This window comes from Anopheles arabiensis, assembly GCF_016920715.1.
Source record: "Anopheles arabiensis isolate DONGOLA chromosome X unlocalized genomic scaffold, AaraD3 X_pericentromeric_contig0034, whole genome shotgun sequence".
Lineage (NCBI taxonomy): Eukaryota > Metazoa > Arthropoda > Insecta > Diptera > Culicidae > Anopheles > Anopheles arabiensis.
Window position 1 is genome coordinate 65,001 of NW_024412112.1, and position 7,500 is coordinate 72,500.

The following is a 7,500-nucleotide window of genomic DNA, read 5'->3' on the forward strand; positions in this document are numbered from 1 at the left end:
TCGGGGTGTCACAAAATATTGAAAAGTGGTCAAAAACCGCTATCCAGAATCGGATGTAGAATCATTAGACGAACTTAAAATTGTTCTACGACCAATGTCTGCGACGTTTAGTATTCAAGATATGGCCCGCCCTAGGTCTGACCTTGCATTTTCGTGAAAATTTAAAGCATGGCCATAGGGACGGGTAAAATAGCTATTTTGAAGCAAAACCCGTATGACTTTAAATGGCCATAACTTTTGAAAAACAAGAGCTAGGTTGCGTTCCTTACACGTTTTGAGGTGTTTTAGCGAAAAACATGTTTTGAGCCACACGAGCTCTCCGGCCCGTTCGGTGCACATTTTTGAAAAAAGCTAGGAGCTGCCCCTAGGTTCGGGGTGTCACAAAATATTGAAAAGTGGTCAAAAACCGCTATCCAGAATCGGATGTAGAATCATTAGACGAACTTAAAATTGTTCTACAACCCCCAGTCCGACGCCTCGTATTCGAGATATAGCACTTTGTAGGTCTGACCGAGCAATTTTGTACTGAAATGTATGGCGGACATGTTATTCATTAAACAACATTAACTTGCATCGTGCCCTACTTCATCGGCACAGCTACTATCGACTATCTATTGTTGAAATGGATTGAGTTTGACCATTTTAGCTCTTTTCTTATGCCGTGCACCAACATTGTGTACCGATCAGGGAAAGTACACTACGTACGCGTTCATGGATGTATATGTTGGTACAAGTTGCCGGTCGGAATAGCAGTGCACCAAAACTGTGTACCGATCAGGGAAAGTACAAGACGGAGGGCGCAGCCCGAGCAAACACGTTAATGTTTATGTTTGTGCACACTAAAGTTACAATCCTAGGATTTGGTTATTGCGTCGCAGTGCCCGACCGTCGCGGACACCATTCTTGGACAAAAGTCCAAGTACGTGAAATACATTCCCTAGGTATGTGCCCGTTCGTGACTTTCGTTGCGTGCTTACAGACACGCTTGGGTATGTTTACCATACAAGGTTTACTAGGAAAACCTGGGAAGGACGCTTGCCCTCCCGTCGCGGACACCATTCTTGGAAAGAAGTCCTGGTACGTAGCGTTCTTTAATGTACTTGATCAGTTTGTATTGCATTTGCTTTGTGCAATTGACTTTTGCTAATGCTCACTAAGGGGTGTTCGTTTGCGATGTGTATGATAAGCAACTGTCTATTCTAACCAGCAGTTAAATAACACTTTTCACCCAAATCATAGGAACGTAGAGTACTTTCCTGATCGGTACACAATTTTGGTGCACCTCTAACTTCGCCAGCACTTTATCGTTACGTTTTGTGCACAACCTTGGGACATGGTGTAAGTTTCATCATTGTTATGTTTGATTCGGTTTATTATGATTGAAAAATACGCTACGTCCAAGAAATCTGAACTCGAATACTTTTGCCACGTTGCGCAAAAAGCTACTGAGCAACTCCTAGCCGTTTACCGATTTAAAATTTAATTTTCGTTATTAGTTTTAAAAATACGCTAAGTCCCAAAAATCTGAACTCGAATACTTTTTCTATGTGCCGCCAAAAGCTACTGAGCAACGCCTAGGTTGGTACATTTTTGGTACATGGAGTGTATGCGTGCAGGCGTACTGCCGTGCTGGACCGGAAAATCGCACTTGCTACTAGAACGTAGAGTAATTCCCTAGATAGGTGCTTTTGCATGCCTCTGTTCGACGTCCATGCAACTTGGAACGTGCGACACACGTAGCTAGGCTTCTCCATACATATTCCCTAGGGTAGCACCAAATTGCACACTTTCAGGGGTATATTTTGGTACGGTGTACTGTGCATGGTACAAGTATCATTAGCTCGTGCAATTTATTTTGCATCAAGTTGCGATTGCTGGTGCGTCGAGATAGGAGTGTTTCGCGACTTTTGCCAAGCTTTGGTGCCATTTTGTGAATAATTAATGTTCTAGCCACAATAAACGTGCCACATAATGCCAATAACGAAAACGCCATTTTCAAGGGACTTCCAGTCAAAATGTTTGCAATCAGCGCTTTCCTGTCGAGTTCAGGATTTGGGACTGAGCGTTTTTTCACGATCAATCAAACGACCAGTTCGTGAATAATCAATTCATACAACAGTGCATCCCTTCAAAGTAGAAAAAGCCGAATGCTAGGGAGCTCCAGTCAAAAACGTTGTCATTGGCGCTTTCTTCTCGAGTTCAGGATTTGGGACTTAGCGTTTTTCACGATCCAGCCAAAAGACCAGATCGTGAAATAAACGATTAATACAACTGTACTAGTACATCCCTTCAACTGAAGCAAGCGCACCATACATGACCCGTACGCTAATCATCCAAGCACATGACACGTCAACTAAGTCAACACATAATACAACTTGGAAAACTAACGGGTAAGTAGGTCATCTCGTACACGACGACACACCGACCAAACCAGGTCAACACGTCACATGCACAAGACATCCTACTACCAAGGCCGACCACCTCGACACACGACCTGTTAACCGAACATGGTCAACACCATCATGTGCAAGGCAACCGGGCCAAACGGGTCAACTTATACAACTTGTAACGAGCATGTGTAAGCTTACTGGTGTGGTCCGCACGGTCCTCACATCAAGACAATCAAGTCGAGAACGAGGCACGCCGACAAGCTCATTAGTGTTAAGTGTCCTTCTCCATCCTATGTCAAGTCACTCGTCTGACACGGAAGAAGCCAACTCTTGTCCACTAGTATAAAGGAACGGTCTCCAGACCAGGTCAAGTCACTCGTCTGACAAGGAAGGAGCACGCACCAAGCTTCACCAGAGCACGGTACCACGGTCCCCAGACCAAGATGGTTAGTTACGCCAACGAGGAAGGGGCACGCGTTCCCTTGCTACACTCAACTTAGTACACTCATGCTCTCACAAGAGTATCCCCTGTGTCGACGTGGTCCCCAGACCAAGACGAGCTTGCGCACATCGAGGAAGGGGCACACGGACAAACCACCAAGCATGGGTCGCCTGAGAGGATCGATGCGAACGCATCTCTACAACTCGCAGCTCCCAGCCTGAAGTCCCGTCGTTTGCGGGCGGTTGATGAGTGTCGAAACTAGGTATATCCACGTTGGGCAGAGCTCAAGCCAACGGCGTTCCCAGTTACGGTACTAACACGTGCAGCGAACTCCACTCATTGCGGCCTAGGTATAGCGGGATGAGACGCCGGGCTGCAGACGCAGACTCCAACGGATCTCAGAGGGTTGTTAGGCCCGCTAGCTTCCGAACACCTAATGGGTTTGAGAAGCGCTATCAGCTCGGATTGGCTACGACCTTAGAGGCGTTCAGGCATAATCCAGCGGACGTAGCGTCATACCAAAGTCCGGTCGGACTAGTATTGAGCCAGTGGTCCGTACCTGTGGTTCCTCTCGTACTGCACAGGAATTCCGTTAAGATAGCGACTAAAAGCACACACCAGTAGGGTAAAACTAACCTGTCTCACGACGGTCTAAACCCAGCTCACGTTCCCTTGAAAGGGTGAACAATCCTACGCTTGGTGAATTTTGCTTCACAATGATAGGAAGAGCCGACATCGAAGGATCAAAAAGCCACGTCGCTATGAACGCTTGGCGGCCACAAGCCAGTTATCCCTGTGAAGTGTTCATCGAGTAGCCGTCGGGTACAGACGTTTGTAAACACGCTCCGACAAAGTGTGCAAAAAAATTCTATAATACCCAAGGGACAAATTTTGTCCGGGGAGCAGTTCCCAAGGGGCAAAAATTTGAAAAGTCCGTTACTGCTCGAAAAGTGCTCGAGTTTACAAAAGTGCGCAGAAAATTCGGGGAAGAAGTGTAGTGCCCGCGGCAGCTCGAATCTGCTCGATTCGAGTAGTTCGAGCAACTCGAAAACTGCTCGAATTTTTCGAAAAATCTAAAATAGGTTCAAAAGGGTCGAAAAAGCGGGCAGCGCAATTTGGACGTGAAAAAGTGCCGGAAAAAAAATTCGGGATTGGTGCGGATCCATTCCCCACGTGAGCGACGCACCCTCTCGTAATTTTTCGCCACCCGCCACCCCTCCCCCAGCCCACCAGGGGGTCGCAAGTCGGACCATAGTGGAAAACCAGCGTGGAAGAAGGATTCTACAGCAGCGATTGAGCGGCAGAACACCAGCTAGACGGCGCTGCATACTTGGGGTCATCTCGACCCCCGGGGTCAACCGACCCCGGGGTCACATCGACCCCAGGGTTATTTAACCCACCAACCTGAAAGTCGGCAAAGATGATGGCATCATCCGGGATGTCAACGCGCGCGAGTGCGAGGTCAGTCTCTGTGGACTGCCGTAGCAGCTTGGCATCTGGCTCGAAGCTGTTTGTGACCGAGCCTCGAGTGGCGCTGCCTAGGGTCAGTGTCACAGGCAACAACAAGCCCGCCGTGGCATCCAAGGCCGCCACGGCCACACCGGAGCTCGAGTTGCTTAAGGCAACAATCCAACGACTAGAGGAGCAGAATGCAGAAATGAAGGAGCAAAATGCTCGCCTCTCCGAGCAGATAACTGGCATGTGCCAACTGCTACAAGAGGAAAAGGAGGAGGCAAAACGACGAGAGGAGAAGTTGGAGGCACAGATGGAGAAGCTCGCCGCCGCACATCAGCGCGACCGAGACGTGCTCAACTCTCTTCTGGCAGCAAAGGTTGCCGGCGGACAACCGTCAGCTAGTCCGCGCCAACCTCCGACTCCGCTGCCGCGCCGACCCTCTGCGCCGCAGCTGCAGCAACAACAACAGCAGCAGCGGAACCAGCACGAGCAGGAGCAGCCCCGCGCGTCGACGTCGCGCGCAGTCATGCCGCCGCGCAGCGAGCATCGACAGCCATCCCGCGTAGACGTTGTGCCGGAACTCACCTTTAGTGAGGTCGTGCGGCGTAGATATCGCGGAAAAGCTACGGGTAAGCCACGTTCCCAGCAGCAGCAGCAACAGCAACAGCAGCAGCAGCAGCAGCAGCAGCAGCGTCAGCCACAGCGACAGGCGGTCGCCGGCTCGCAGCAGCAGCAGCAGGAGCGTATGCAGCAGCAACATCAGCAACATCGTAAGCGAAAGCCGAGGCCCGACATCATCGAGGTGTCTCCCAGTGAAGGCGAAACCTGGGATGGCATCTACGAGAAGGTGCGCATAGCCATTCGTCTGGACGCGGCTCACAGCGAAATGAAAGGGCATATTAAGCAGGGCCGCCGAACTCATGCCAGGCTGCTACGTATGGAGCTGAGCAAGACGGCAAACGCTCCGCTTATGCTGGAAGGCGTCCGCAAAATCATCGGCGACGCAGGCGTCAGTCGGCTTGTCACAGAAATGGGTGAGCTGCTGGTAGTCGATATCGATCCCCTTGCTGCGGAGGAAGATATCATTGCTGCCCTCGATGCTAAGATTGGCGCAAGTGCTGGAGTTGTTTCTGCCAGCATTTGGGAACTACCGGATGGTTCGAAGCGAGCACGCATCCGGCTACCTGTGAAGTCGGCTCGGCAGTTGGAAGGACTTAAACTGTTCCTGTGCGACTGTGTGAGCAAGGTTCGAACAGCCCACAACGCCTCCAGAGCGACAGCGCTGTTTCCGCTGTCTGGAGATGGGCCACATCGCCTCGAACTGCCGTTCCACCGCAGATAGGCAGAATCTGTGCATCCGCTGTGGGCTTACCGGACACAAAGCACGATCCTGCCAGAATGAGGCAAAGTGCGCACTGTGCGGTGGCGCTCACCACATAGGCCACAGCGAATGTGCCCGTTCGGCCCAACGATGTTCCCGGCCCTGAAAGTTCTGCAGGCGAACCTGGGCCATGGCCGTGATGCCCAGAACCTGGTGCTGCAAGCTGCCAGAGAGGAGAAAGCAGACGTGCTCATTCTCTCTGATGTTCTGCGCCCACCTGAAAACAACGGCCGGTGGGCATTCAGCAGCTGCAAGGCGGTAGCGGTGGTAGCTGTCGGTGAGCTACCAATACAGCGGGTGTGGTGCAGTGAAGCTCAGGGGTTGGTTGCAGCGCAGATCGGCGGAGTGGTTTTCATCAGCTGCTATGCTCCACCAAGCCTTAACCTCGCAGAGTTCGAGCGCTTCTTGGAAGCAATAGAACTCGAAGGCTTCTCCCACCCTCAAGTCGTCGTCGCCGGCGATTTTAACGCCAGACATGAGGAGTGGGGCAGCCCGAGACTTGCGACCGCGGCGAAGAGCTGCACGGAATGGTGGAGCAGCTTGGCCTAATCGTGATTAATCAAGGTCGGGAATACACGTTTGATGGCAACGGGGTGGCTCTCCCGAGTATAGTGGATGTGGCATTCGCGAGCCGTCGATCGCTCGCCCTGACACCTGGGTTGTCAGCACAAGCTACACCGCGTCAGACCACCGCTATGTTCTCTACACCGTGGGAGGAACACCACCATCCCCCGAACAACTACAGAACCATCAGCAGACAGCGCAGCAGTCGTCTCAGCAGCAACAGCAGCAGCAGCAACAGCAGTCCTTACAACAGCAGCAGTTATCACAACAGCAGCAGCAGCAACGACAGCGGCAACCATCGTCGCAGCAGGGTGATTCCTCAAGCCAGAGGCGTGTGCGTCACGCTGGCCGCCGATGGAAAGCCTCGCAGTTTTCTCCTTCCTCATTCCTCGAGGCGCTGTTCGCTGCGGACTTTGTCCAACGCGCAACGAGCCAGGAGGGTATGATCGCAGCCATGCTCAAGGCTTGCGACGAGACGATGCAACGGGTTACCCGAGTGCACCAAGACCCGCATCGGAACATCTTTTGGTGGTCTCCCTCCTGGCTCGTCTGAGGAACAATTGCGAGGTTGCCCGTGACCGATTGCTGCAGACGGCTGACTTGGAGGAGCGCAGCATAGCAGCAGCAGAGCACAGGACAGCAAGGGCGGAGCTCAGCCGAGCAATTCGAGCTAGCAAGCGGAACTTGTTCCAGGAGCTGATCGAAATTGCAGAAGAGAATGCGTTCGGGGCAGGATATCGGGTCGTTATGTCTCGGCTCCGGGGCAGTCGGATGCCGTCCGAAGCGGACCGGGGCGTCCTCGAACGTATTGTATCCGACCTCTTCCCTGAGCATCCGCCCTGCGACTGGTCGCGGCTGAGCAACGTTGGAAGCGTCGAGGGAGCAACAACAACGGCGGGAATTGCACCGGTAACGGACGACGAGCTGCTGCTCATCGCGAGTCAGATGGCGAGCCGCAAAGCACCAGGGCTCGATGGCATCCCGAATGCGGCGGTGAAGACGGCAATCACCATGTTCCCGGAGGTCTTCCGGGTCCTGTACCAGGACTGCCTGAACCGCGCTTCGTTTCCGGCGCAGTGGAAGAGGCAACGACTGGTGTTGCTGCCGAAGCAGGGAAGCCTCCGGGAGAGAGCAGCTCGTACCGACCCCTCTGCATGCTCGACGCACTGGGGAAGGTACTTGAGCGCCTCATCCTGAATCGCCTCAATGAACATCTCGAAGAGCCGTCTTCACCCCGACTGTCGGACCGGCAGTTCGGATTTCGTCGA